Here is a 14,157-nt window from a genome sequence, read left to right as displayed (position 1 = left end):
GGATCTCTGGTGGTCTGCGGAGAGACTTCCAATTGTTCTGTGGGCTGGGTCAAAATGAAAGGCACACAACTGTGTTGGGTGGCTCTCATTTGTTTTCTTTCTGTTTCTTTTTTTTCCCCTTTGAAATATATTTTCCACTGAAGATTTAAATAAAGATTAAAAATACCAAAAACAATTTTTGGAAGAGAGTTACAAATAATCAGAAGGGATGCAATAAAATACCTCAAAGGTTTTTGTTTCCTTGTTTAGTTAGTCTAGTAAATAGGCAAGATTCTGATTTTGTTCATAGTCTAAGGACTAAACATTTTGAAACTCACCAATGAAGATGAAAAGAGCCTTGCAAATCCCACCTTGTGGAGGGGAAGAAATAAGATCATGTTGCTCTGGGTTTCCCATTCACCCAGTCTCATTTATTCCCAGTCCCCGTCTCTCAGCACTGCGCTCTAGCTCCATGCCCACAGCTCATAGTCCAAAGCAGCCACTGTCAAGAAGAACCGCTCTGCGCTGTCACAGCTTTTTCTTCACGTTTCTATTCCAGGGAGCAGGAGGAGCTCAGGTGTGGGGTGAAGGGAATGTCAAGTGAGGCTGCGGCTCAGGAAGATCTGTTTTTCCTCATCCTAGCCCCACACAAGAGTTAACCCCAGAAGAGCTGGGCTGCTGAAGAATGTTGGGAGTTATCTAATGACCCAGTGTATTGTTTCCCACACAGCACAATGAAGCTGGTCACACACTCAGGCTGCTCAGATATCTCAGATATACCACGTATTCGAATAAAGCACTTTTGGCTATTTGTGGGCCAAATTTGCATAGAAATAGTTTCCTAGAAAGATTTCAAAGCAGATTAGAAAGTTCAGAATCTACAAAGTAGAGAGAATTTGCAGATAGATCTCTCATTAGTTTTTGTTAAGTTAACCTACCTTGTAATTCTGCTGTTTGTACAAAGTGCTCTCTGAGAAACCAGATACCAACCTGTATTACCCAGTTGCTGTTAGTCGCTCAATCTTTTGGTCCAGGGCTAACCCATCCAGGAAAAAAGGAAGCCATGTTCTTCCTATTTTGCTTGATAAGGTGAAAACAACTTGTCCATTCTTTAAATATGATTAGGGGAATAAAAAAAAAAAGATGAAGAAAAGGAAAAAACAATCCCGACATCTGGATGGAATTTATTACATACCTTCTGCGACCCCTGGTTTCTGAATGTTTCAGCTAATGGCTCCCTTTCTTCCAAGTCTGTGGAGGCTCAAAGATTCAGCTTGTTGGGGAATGATATTTTGCTGCCAGTTACTGCAAGTTGGTTTAAATAGGTTGTCAAGATGCTGTAAGTCCTGGCCAAAGCCTGCCAGGGGAGGTGGGGCAGTGAGTGCCATGTAAGCATACTCATTTGTCTGTAGGGACACCCACTGAAAAGGGCTTTATTTTACCACTTCTGGAGAAACTGGAAAGTCTTTATTGAATAGCATAGTGCCTCAGTTTTACAATCTACCTCATGTAGGTTAAGTCCATGAACTTACTTGTGTCTTTGTTAGGAGATTTGTGCTGGCTCTAGTTGTGGCTAATGTTTCTGTTTATCTAGGACATAGCAGAAAGATGACCAGAGCATCACAAGATCTGGTTTCAGATCCCACTTGCTTATAAAGGCTCTGTGATTTTGAGCTGTTTTATCTGGTTTGAGTTGCTTTATCAGTAACATGGGTAAATATCCTCAAAGGAGATACTGTGAAATGAACTGAGCTACCCTATGGGGCTTTGTACACATGAACTGGACCTGAAACCAAGGGAACACATTGTGGCACAGGAAGATTCTTTCCACAATTATATTGTGAGGCCAAGGAAGCAGTTCAATTCCCAAGTCTTGGGGCCACTGTCTGGAAGATGTTGCTGTTAAAGTAGAATAGTCATTACACTAGAAATCAGCAAAAAGTGACATTAAAACCTCTAGAAAACTGTCAGGAAAGCCGGGCGCTGGTGGCTCACGCCTGTAACCCTAGCTACTCAGGAGGCTGAGATCTGAGGATCTCGGTTCAAAGCCAGCCTGGGCAGGAGAGACTGTGAGACTCCTATCTCCAATAAACCACCAGAAAACCGCAAGTGGCGCTGTAGCTCAAGTGGTAGAGCGCTCGCTTTGAGCTGAAGAGCTGAGGGACAGCGCCCAGGCCCAGAGTTCAAGCCCGACAACCGACAAAAAAAAAAAAAGAAAGAAAGAAAAAGAAAACTGTCAGGAGCTTCAAAATTCAGTGGGGGATGACTATCTTAGTAAAAGAAATATAAATTTATAAAGGAAAAAAAAGTATCTTGTATGTGTCATGCTATGTGTGTTAACTACTCCATATAGCTTTCTCATTTATACCTTATCAATGATGTTGAGAGCTTCTACCATAATTTGTATAGATGAGAAATTGAGCCAGGCACTGGTGGCTCAGGTCTATATCCTAGCTACTAAGGAGGTGAGATCTGAGAATCATGGTTCAAAGCCAGCCTCAGAGGAAAGTCCATGAGATTCTTATCTCCAATAAACCACCAGAAAACTGGAAGTGGCACTGGAGCTTGAGCTGAAGAGCTGAGGGACAGCACCTAGGCCCAGAGTTCAAGCCCCATGACAGACAACAGAGAGAGAGAGAGAGAGAGAGAGAGAGAGAGAGAGAGAGAGAGAGAGAGAGAGAGAGAGAGAGAGAGAGAGAGAGAGAAATTGAGGCTCATGGAATTAAGAGTTCTCTCTCCAGAGATTCAAATTCTTTCATGAAACCTTTACCTTCACAGAATCTGCCCTAAGTATCCTAACCAACAATGATCTCTTAGTTTTCTGAACTTCTTTAGTTCTATTGCCTATATCACCAATTGCATGCATCTAATTATTTGCAAAGATTTATTTGACTAGTTTATTAAACAGTAAGCATTTACTAAACACAGACTAGATAGTAAGGTTACATAGGTGAGTAAAGCATATCCCCTTTCATTAGGAGTTAAAAATCTAAGGGAGAGCCAGGTACTGGTGGCTTATGCCTGTAATCCTAGCTACTCAAGAGACTGAGACCTGAGGATCACAGTTCAAGGCCAGCCTGGGCAGGAAAATCTGTGAGACTCTTATCTCCAATTAACTACCAGAAAACCAGAAGTAATGCTGTGGCTCAAAGTGGCAGAGCACTATCCTTGAGCAGAAGACCTCAGAGACAACACCCAGGTCCTGAGTTCAAGCCCCAGGTCTGACAAAATAATAATAATAATGATAATAATAATAATAAATCTCAGGGAGGAAAGAACCTACTAGAAGTTTATAAATGCCTCAGTTTACCTAAGATTAAGTCACTTTCTCTATCTCTCTCCCATTTACTTTGGACACTTTAATTTCAGCTTGTAAAGGAAAAAAAATTGTACCAATAAGTAAGCCCTAAAGTAGTAAATGCGAACCTTAGGGCAAAGGAGAATTTTGGCTAATAAATGAGACCAGTACCTATCCATAACACCCAATAATAAATGAGGTATAGGCAACTAAGTTAAAACTAAATTTCTCCTATGAACTTGTTCCCACACAGAAGTAGTTAAGCTCCCAGCACTGAGACAGTACAAAACAGATGCTGGTTCTCTGTTATTTAAACTTACCCTACAGAGGAAAAGAGTCATTTCCTGGTAACTAGGTATGTCTTCAAGAAGAAAACTACTCTAGCCTTTCTGCTAACCCGTTATTCTAATAAAACATTTCAATAGTACTATTCATTAGTGCAATGTAAACCTTCTGACATAATGAAAATCCATAGATAATTATGTGTGCCAAGTCTAGTAACTAGAAAACAGTGCCCAGCTTTGGATTCTTCTTGGTTGTTTTAGTTAGAGTCTTGTTTTCCTACAATGTTAAATTCTTTTTTTCCATTCAACTTCATATCTTGGGATATTAAGTTCATTCCAACTACTTTTAATATAAAACTTTATTGTGCAAAGCAATTGAGTAGGCACTTACAAGAAAAATAGATATAAATAAAAAGATTCCCTGCTTCAAGGGAAGGTTTATATAAGTGGCTATTTCTAATATGGACCTAGAAATGTCAAGATCTTGAGATGAGTGCCTATACTCTTAAGAGCTATGTACTTGGCCTAGCACACTCCCCTCTATAATCTCCAAGGTTTTAGGCTGGGCTATGTTAGTGAGACTATGTGTAAGAAAAGGTTTTTCCCAGAGAAAAACATTGGAAGCATCTCTCTTAGTATCACCATTATAACCTAGCATCCAAAGAAGAAAACCAGTCACCAATCCCTGTGACTACAAAGGTTATCCATTCCCCATCCTTTTTAGGCCTACCCCTAGGTAACACATTCTTCACTCAAGCCTTATATTGCCTATAGGACAATATCACCAAAGCTGTCCTAGTTCTATTCCAGGCTTTGGTCCTTGGATCACAGTCCCATATCTATTCCCCTTCTCCCTAGGTGATTCCATCTGCTTCTTTGGTTTTAATTGCTAATAACATCCAAATCTGTGAAGACCAGATTTTTAATTTTAAAGTATTTTTATTTTTTAACATATTTTTAGATATCTATCTATCTATCTATCTATCTATCTATCTATCTATCTATCTATCTATCTATCTATCTATCTATCTATCTATCTGTGTTCTATAGATACCATATAGTAAACACTACTTTCTGTCTCAGCCTTGCCTGTCCTTTGAAATTTTGTATATCATCAGGGTTACCATCAATCATACAGTCACCTAAGCTAGACATTGCAAAGTCTTCCTAGACTCTTCCTTTTCCTCTCTCCCCGTGTATCCAAACCCCTTGGATTTGTTGCTTCTTCTCCAGCTTTCTTCTCTATATGCTCACTTGTCTTTTTGCTATATTATTCTGCCTTCAATTAGATTATTTTCCCTGATCTCTTTGTGTCCAGATATGTTGCATTAATGTTCTGCTCCTCTTACTGTTGTTTCCTTCTATATCTTTGTTAGCACTGTCCTTTCTATGTGAAATGTGGGATCCTTCTGTCATTATCTCCTTGCCTCTGCACAGCAATTTATCATTTAAAGTTCAGCTCAGATATCACTTCTTCCAAGAAGCATCCCCCAAAATTGCTGCTTGCAATTTTTAGTGTGCCTCTACCAATACATAGACATTATTTATTATTGTTCTTTGCTATGTCTTTGCAGGCAGAGATAACACCATTATACCCTCCAAGTCTTAGTGTATGTGTAAACTAAGTCTCCAACAGTTGTGCGAATAGATAAATGTGAGAAGATAGTCTTTTTTTTTTTAAGTTTTTTCAATGGGGGAAAAACCTGAGCATTTTTTTTTTTTAAAGTTAAACCTTTGTTACTCTTTCCTCAATTCCCTGAGAATTCTGGCAGGTGATTGCATCTATTTCAAGTCTATGCCAACTTCATAGTGACACTACCAAAAAAAAAAAAAAAGACATTTCTTAAGCATTTAAATGCCCCAGTTGATGACTGTTTTTGTTGCTTCTCCCTTGTCTCCCTACTGCCTCCAAAGAGCTCCAGCTGGAGAGACACATGCACATCTATAGTGCTCTCCCTATTCAAGTGCAATGTGAACTCCAGTGTGGCCACCTGGGGGCAGTGCAGTGTTGAGGATGGGTTTTACAACAGGATTTGGGGAGCCAGGCTTCTGAATAATTCCAGTCCTGTGTGATTTCTCCCTGCCTCCTTTTAGTCCACCACTGGATTGATGAAGGAAGTATCATCCTCAGGATGAGGCTCACTTACAGAGAGGCATTTATGCCCATATGCACACATTTTTGAAAATTTCCAGCCTCCAACTTCTGAGGGGCAAGATTAAACAAAGAAAATTGAGGCTTCTTGTCTAATTTTTTTTTGGGGGGTCCGGTCATGGGGCCTGTACTCTGGGCCTGGGTGCTGTCCCTCAACTCTTCTTCTGAGGGGCAAGATTAAACAAAGAAAGTTGAAGCTTCTTGTCTAATTTTTTTTTTTTGGGTCCGGTCATGGGGCCTGTACTCTGGGCCTGGGCGCTGTCCCTCAACTCTTCAGCTCAAGGCTAGCGCTCTACCACTTGAGCCACAGCGCCACTTCCGGCTTTTTTCTTTTTGCTTATGTGGTGCTGAGGAATCGAACCCAGGGCCTCTGGCATGCAAGGCAAGCGCTCTACCACTGAGCCACCTTCCCAGCCCCAAGTTGAGGCTTCTTTAAGCCAGGAATCATACATAATTTAAAGGAAAGAGTGGATGCTGGTGTTAAACACTGTTAACAGGTATAAATTTCCTCAGTTTTCTAAATTAGATATCCTTGGCTTTCATCTAACAATAGGTAGAAAATCCAATCTTGGCCCTTTCTAGGAGCTATTAGCTATTTGAGGGAAGACATTTCTTTTTTCTTTTTTTTTTTAATTTTTATTTTTTGTGAACATACTGTACAGAGGGGTTACAATTACATGGGCAAGATAATGAGTACATTTCTTATCAAGCATTGCAGCCTCCTCCTTTGTTTACCACCCTTCACATCCCTTCCCAGCCTCCCCCCGCCCCCCCAAACCCCCTCAATCCCCTCCCCCGCACCAAAGTTGTAAAGTTCGTTTTTGACATGACAACTTGTACTTCTCATAGTTGCATTGTTTTTCCCCATCTCCTCCACAAATAATACAGACATCAAATATAGTGAAAGCAGGGTTTATACTGTGGGGGAGGGAGGGAAGACATTTCTTAATGTCTACTTCCTAGCACCCAAGCCCAGAGTTTAAGCCCCATGACCAACAAATACTACTACTACTACTACTACTAATAATAATGTCTGCTTCCCATAATGGCCTATTCTTGGACCCTTTCCCTAGGCCTAGGTAGGGCATAGAAACTTTGGTTGAGGCTCCCAAACAGAGTGCAAAGCTTTGCTCATCTCCTTGACATGCAATCATTCTTATTCAAGGCCCTACAGACCCAGGGGCCTGTGAAAGAGCTGAAGCAGGCAGATTTGATGCTCTTCAGCCTTAAACCCTTAAATCAGGCTAAGGAGCTGGGCGCTGATGGCTCATGCCTATAATCCTAGCTACTCAGGAGGTTGAGGTCTGAGGATCAAACTTCAAAGCCAGCACAGGCAAGAAAGTCTATGAGACTCTTATCTCCAATTAAACACCAGAAAACTAGAAAGAGTTCAAGTGGTAGAATGTTTCTTTGAGCTGAAGAACTCAGGGACAGTGCCAAGGCCCAGTGTTCAAGCCCATGACTGACAAAAAAAAAAAAAAATCAGGCTCAGAAAATAAGCTCTCCTCTGTTCCTCTGTTCTTCCCTAATCTAAGAACTATAATCTTTTGTCTGTAATCTTTTACAGACAAAACACATTAATCAACTCTGAGACCCTGGGCTGGTTTCAAACAAGTCTATTGATTTCCTTTAACTTTTTGAGCTGTGAGAAGGCCTGATCTTTAGTACAAAAAGCCCTGGATATTCTTTTGGGATAAGGACTATGGAGGAAGAATGGTCCATTCTTTAATCAAGAACAGAAATGGTTGGTATCACAGAAATAAGAGACAATTCCTCAGGAAGTTTATCCTAGCAAACACTGAAGCAGTACTCATCTTAGACCTTGTTCTGAAAATTATGGGGCCTTTCTAGGAAGAGAAAGCAGCTGGTTATGGGTGGGCACACACAGTGACAATGTACCAGCTCAGAGTGAGGGATGCTTCAGGTTGGAAGTAAATAGAAAACTCAGATCTTCACATCTTCTGTGTAAGATCTCAGAAGTACTGGAAGGTGGGGCTGGTACTTCCAAGCTCCAATTTCTGCAGGGTTGATCAACTTTACTCTAGGCCTTTACATTTCCTGATCACAAGAAGAGGTTTGAGGAACCCAAGAGAGAGTTATTCTAGGATCCAATCTAGTATGCTGTGTAATACAATAATAGAAGAGAACTCTCTTAATTACTTTTGCATAAATAATAATTACTTTTTTGCAGTATGGGGATTTAAATTCAGGCCCTCCTTCTTGCACAGCCGACACTTTGCCACTTGAGCCACGTCTCCAGCCTTGCTTTTTGCTGGTTATCTTTGAGATGGAGTCTAACAAACCTTTCTGCTTGGGCTAGCCTCGAATCTCAATCAGTTTCCTGAGGCACTAGGATTACAGGCATAAACCACTGGCATCCAGCTTATACATTGTTTATTTCATTAAATTCATTATTTATTCATTCTATTAAAACATACTTATTTTGACAATTGAGATTTTTAATCCCTTTAAAATTTAAACCTAAGACATATTTCCCTTATATAACCATAGTCTGACTGTGGTAGCTACCTCTTGCAGGACTTATATAAGGATTTATGGCTTATGGGATGTAGACATTGGTCAGGCTCTATAAGACCCACTGGCGGGACACAAATACCTTATCCTGGTCTTAGGCCAGTGTTAGGAGCCCAGCATCTTACAGGGCCAACACTTCTCTGAGTCTTCAGGTGGACTGTGTTGAAACCACATCTGTGAGGCACACTGACAGCTTTGGATATCAAGTCAAGAGTCCTTATTGATTTTTGGCATAAATGGAAACAATCCACTCACATGTATTAGGGTGTCACAGGAGGATCAAGCAATTTCATGATAAAAATTTATATTTTTGATGTGTTACTACTTAATTCCATCCAGATGTCTAGCCTCATGTGTAAGCCATTCCCTCTGTTCTCCAGGCATAACAAGTACTCTGATGCCTTTATGACTTTCTTGTGCTGTCACCTTGCCTTAGAGTACTTTTTTCCCCATTCTTCCTGATGAATGCTTTACTCACTCTTAAGGTCCAATTAAATTTCATCTCTTCCATACTCTCCCTTGACATATTCCCTTTCTTGAGGGTCACGAGCACCTCTGTTGGTCCCTAGCCCATGCTTTCTATATGCCTCCCTATAGGATAGCAAGCTCAGTGAATGGCTTGATCAAGACTTAGGAAAGGGCCACTTTTGGAGCTTACTTCCTCTCCTCTCCTCATCCTCTTTAGGTCATGACTTCATCTTTGTATCATAGCTCTTAGCATAATGTAAAAACTACTTTTAAACACTTGCCAAATACAATGAAAGCTAGAAGACATCAGGAAAAAATATGGTTGCTCTTCTATTTTTGCTTTCCATTTCTACTTCTTGGGAGATTTTGGTTACTGGCCACAATTTCCTCTTCTGATTATTTCAATTCTTTCTTGCCATATGCATTCCATTTGTTTTACCTTCACTTACTTATTCCCTCACTCAGCATGAATTTTATTGAGCACCTATTGTTCTACAAGCACTATTTTAGACACTGAGTGTGGAGCAATGATGAAATACTTTCAAGAAGCTTACATTATGGTTAGAGAATCAGACCAACACAAGAAAACAAATAAGATGATTTCAAATAGTAACAGTTCTAGGAAGGAAAAGGGAGTGAAGTGGGGATGATGGGAGAGGTTGATGAAACAAATCCTGTCTGAGGGAATACTTTAAATCAGAAGGGCAAGAAGGAGTAGACCAAAAAGCTAGGGAGGGAGGAAGTAATTGAGAAGACTTTCAAGCAGAGAGATCAACAAGCACCCAGGACCTGAGGCAAGAACAACAGCTAAAAGTTTATAAAATTATAAAATGATTGCTTTAAGGTTTTCCTTTACCTGTCATTATTCCTTTACCCCTTTATCCAAGAGTAGTTTTGATCCTTTCTAGGAAGTGAATGACTTTCCCTACCTTCACTTTCTTACTGGTCACATTGCAAGATTTTCTACCAATGACTCCTGCTGAGTTCATGTGATGATTATCTCATCACAGTCATCTTGGTGATTGAAATCATATATGTGGCTATATGTGGCCCTTTATGTCAGACAATACTTCCCTCCTTGTCTCTTTTTTGTTTGTTTGTTTTTTGTTTTTTTGGGTCCGGTCGTAGGGCCTGAACTCTGGGCCTGGGCGCTGTCCCTCAGCTCTTTAGCTCAAGGCTAGCGCTCTACCACTTGAGCCACAGCACCACTTCTGGCTTTTTTCTTTTTGCTTATGTGGTGCTGAGGAATCGAACCCAGGGCCTCATGCATGCAAGGCAAGCGCTCTACCACTGAGCCACCTTCCCAGACCCCTCCTTGTCTCTTATAGGTCTTGGTTTTGCCCTCTCAACTCCAGGGGAAAGAATACTTCACAAGAAGACAAGTAGAAATCCAGGGCTTGGGGCTGGGAAGGTGGCATGAGGCCCTGGGTTCCATTCCTCAGCACCACATAAGCAAAAAGAAAAAAGCTCGAAGTGGCGCTGTGGTTCAAGTGGTAGAGCGCTAGCCTTGAGCTGAAGAGCTGAGGGACAGCACCCAGGCCCAGAGTTCAGGCCCCATGACTGGACCAGAAAAAAAAGAAAAGAAAAGAAAGAAAGAAATCCAGGGCTCCATGGAGGGGGAAAATTCAATTCTTTGAATTGATATCTATAATGCCTGAGCATGGAGTTTACCTCTGTGAATCCTACAGGAATCTCCCTACCCTCTACCGCCTTTCTTGTTGCCTTTTCTCCACACTGCACATTTGCTCACATTGGGCTCCCATGCCCAGCTAAGTAAGGGAGTCCAAAAGAGCTGCCTCCCCTCTTAGATGCCAGAGCAGCTGCTTAAAAGGCCCGAAGGTTTCCTGCTGCCAGAGACATAAAACGTTCTTAGTAAGCCATAAGCTTGAATCAAAACCATATGGTTTTCTTTGCAGTAAAGATCACAGGGTCTGAAAAAATATGAGAAAGCAGGGCCATCCAGAGGACATGCTCTTTGGAGTCAAGAGGATGTGCCTCCTCCAATCCTGGCAGCCTTGCACTCACAGGTGGGGAAGCTTGCCTGTCCTATGGGCTTTCTTTGGACTCCTGACCTAGTTGGACTCTTCTCAGGCTCAGACCAGTGGATGGTTCAAATCACAAATGTTGAAAGAATGAGATTATCTGTTCTCTAAAATGTCAGGCCTGTCCAAAATCTTCCTGACCAGATGCCTCAAAAGTGAGAGCTGTCCTTATCAGCTCTTTTCTTCAATGAACTCAGATATTCCACATCTCAGAAACAAGCAAACTGTCCCTGACCTGCTTGTTTACTGTGTATCTACAATAGATATAGTTTCTCTAAGAGGAAGTCTTTGATTTTTTTCCTAAGGTCATGTCCTGAGAGACTCTACAAACATTAAAAATAAATTCAGTACTGGGCATGGTGCCACGTGCATATAAGCTACTCAGGAGGCAGAGATTGATTGGAAGGGTCATAGTTGGAGGCCAGCCATGTTACTGAGATCTAATCTCAATGAACAAACTGGGTATGGTGGTTCTGTCTGTAATCCCCTAGCTGTGTAGAAGGTATAGCTAGGAGGATCAAGGCCTTAAGCTTAGTTTAGCTGGATTTGGATCTGCTTAGGGACTTTGAATGCCCCATGGGTATCTGTCCTTACTGATGTGTGAGCAGGAATTGTTTACAGGTAAGTTGAGGAGGGTTCAGCATGCTAGGACTGGAATAGTCAGCAGTGTTTTCTGTGCTGCAGAGCAAGAAGATACCTAAGGAAAGGCTGAATCCTGATTTACATGATGTTTCCTGGCTTCCCCTATTTCAACATACTTGGGAGCCTAGTAGAAATAGCTCTGTGTCTCCATCTCATACAGAAGACTTTCAGCAGAAACTTTGGCTTTAGGTTTAGACCAACTCATAAATGTAAAGAGCTTTCCAGGCAGCCATTTGCTATTAGGAGAGGTTAGGGCCACAGTACCTCAAAAATGAAAGCCTGGGGCTGGGAAGGTGGCTCAGTGGTAGAGTGCTTGCCTTGCATGAATGAGGCCCTGGGTTCAATTCCTCAGCACCACATAAGCATAAAAAGCCAGAAGTAGTGCTGTGCTCAAGTGATAGTGTACTAGCCTTGAGCTGAAGAGCTGAGGGACAGTGCCCAGGCCCAGAGTTCAGGCCCCATGACCAAGAAAAAAAAAAAAAAAGAAAGCCTGCTCTGTAAACCTCTCTTCTAATATGCTTTCCAGGGCAAGTGTGCAATATGTTTTGGTCAAGTAAGAAAAAGAGAAAACAAACAAACAAAAATAAAACAAGACAAATATAGGTATCCTTAACTTTCATATACAGGTATGTTCTTGAACAGGAAGGAAAACAAAAATGAAGAGAAAGTTTCTTCTTCTAGGGCCCTGTTGCAGGTTGTATGTAATAAGTGATTTGTACATGGAGACTTTGTCTTAAGATTCCCAAAGTTGCAAGAATGAGGTTACCATAAGATTTAAGATTAACCTGGAACCCTGCCTTCCTCCCATACCCCTGATTTGCTCCACTATACTTTAATATCAGAACAAGGGAAAACTCCTGGAGTCCTTTGGCACCAAACAGGTCCCTGAATTCTACAAAGACATGTCCCTGTTTCTAGAAGATTCAACCATATACTCACTCCCCAATGATTTAGAAAAGCTAAACTGATCTTTGCTTATCTCTTAATTTTTTTTTGCCAGTCCTGGGGCTTGAACTCAGGGCCTGGGCACTGTCCCTGAGCTTCATTTGCTCAAGGCTAGCACTCTACCACCTTGAGCCACAGGGCCACTTCCAGCATTTTCTGTTTATGTGGTACTGAGGGATCGAACCCAGGGCTTCATGCATGCTAGGCAAGCACTCTACCACTGCGCCACATTCCCAGTCCATTTTATTTCCAGTCTTCATTTTATTTTGCATTCATTGTCCTCTTAGCACTCACAGGATTGGCTCTTTGGATAACTTCAATGGGGGCATTTTTCAAGTTACAGTTCGTTCTAATGAGCCGTAGCAACAGGACTAAGAGAAGTTTTAGATAATGTTTTCCTAGGATTTGAATATAGTTTGGCCAAAAGTCACATTGAGGCTAGTCCCCATTGTAACTCTTCCTGTAAAAGGTGTTTTAAACCATGAAGGATTGTCCTCTGGAAGGGATTACATGGTTGTCATGAAAGTGGGCAAATCATCCTGAAAACAAGTTGTTATAAATTGAGCCAAATACCTTTTCTTCACTCTCACATGTAACTTCCTTCCATACATATCACTCCCCCTCTTTTAGTTTTCTGCCAAAATACCCTTGACAGAAGCTGAGCCTAGGCTGGTGCTATATTCTCTTTTTTTTTTTTTAATAAATTATTCAGTTTCAAGTATTGCAGCAATCCAAAATATAATGAGTGTATTAGGAGCTGCCAGATTGGTGGGATTGCTGGAAGTTTCCATACCAGGTTAAAAATAAGTTATATTTTTATATGTTTATATATTTCATAGACCCCCCTTGTTTTCATCTATGACTATGTTTCCTGGGTTGGGCTCAAAGTAATCAGAGCTACAAGAAATCCTCTTGCCTTAATCACACAAATAACTTTGACTACAAGTGTGGAACACATGCCTGGCAGATGCATCTTTTTTAAGCTTCCCAATAATATTGTGTTTGGAAGAGTACAGTAGTTGTTATTACATATGAGAGGATACAAATATATGAGTAAATATTTTACCCAAATGTATCTCGCTTTGCTGTGACCAGAATCAGGGCTAGAATACTAACTTTCTGAATTTCAGTATAGTACTTTTCACTTCATTCTGGTTCATGCCTGTAATCCTACTCAGGAGGCTGAGATGTGAGGATTGCAGTTCAAAGCCAGCTAAGCAGAAAAGTCGATGAAAGTCTCCAATTAACTACCCAAAGAGCCAGAAGTAGAGCTGTGGCTCAAGTAGTAGAATGCTAGCCTTGAACTGATAAAGCTCAATTACAGTGTCAGGCCCTGAGTTCAAACCCTAGGACTGGCACAAAAGGGGAAAAAGAGGGGTGTGGAAGACAGTAAATTCTCTGCCACACATCTGAGCAGCCTGAGTATGTGACCAGCTTCATTGTGCTATGTGGGAAACAATACACTGGGTCATTAGATAACTCCCAACAGTCTTCAGCAGCCCAGCTCTTCTGGGGTTAACTCTTGTGTGGGGCTAGGATGAGGAAAAACAGATCTTCCTGAGCCGCAGCCTCACTTGACATTCCCTTCACCCCACACCTGAGCTCCTCCTGCTCCCTGGAATAGAAACCTGAGGAAAGAGCTGGGACAACACAGAGCGGTTCTTCTTGACAGTGGCTGCTTTGGACTGTGAGCTGTGGGCATGGAGCTAGAGCGCAGTGCTGAGAGACGGGGACTGGGAATAAATGAGACTGGGTGAATGGGAAACCCAGAGCAACATGATCTTATTTCTTCCCCTCCACAAGGTGGGATTT

General features: G+C 41.5%; 1 protein-coding gene across 7 annotated transcripts in view; it reads right to left on the bottom strand.

Moving 5' to 3' along the window:
• Asip (agouti signaling protein) overlaps nt 1-14,157 on the bottom strand; it is a 189,288-nt gene that overhangs the window by 104,415 nt on the left and 70,716 nt on the right. Inside the window, exon 1 of one of the 7 annotated variants that reach the window (XM_070007096.1) lies at nt 318-393. The exons of the other annotated variants lie outside the window; for them this stretch is intronic. The gene's annotated coding sequence lies outside the window, so the exon portion shown is untranslated. Of the gene's footprint in view, nt 1-317; nt 394-14,157 lie in introns of those variants that run through there. 7 annotated transcript variants of the gene reach the window in all.

Source organism: Dipodomys merriami, unplaced genomic scaffold, assembly GCF_024711535.1.
Source record: "Dipodomys merriami isolate MVZ:Mamm:240054 unplaced genomic scaffold, mDipMer1.0.p SCAF_7, whole genome shotgun sequence".
Lineage (NCBI taxonomy): Eukaryota > Metazoa > Chordata > Mammalia > Rodentia > Heteromyidae > Dipodomys > Dipodomys merriami.
The sequence above is the reverse complement of the archived record's forward strand: the minus strand, read 5'-3'. Positions and strand labels throughout refer to the sequence as shown.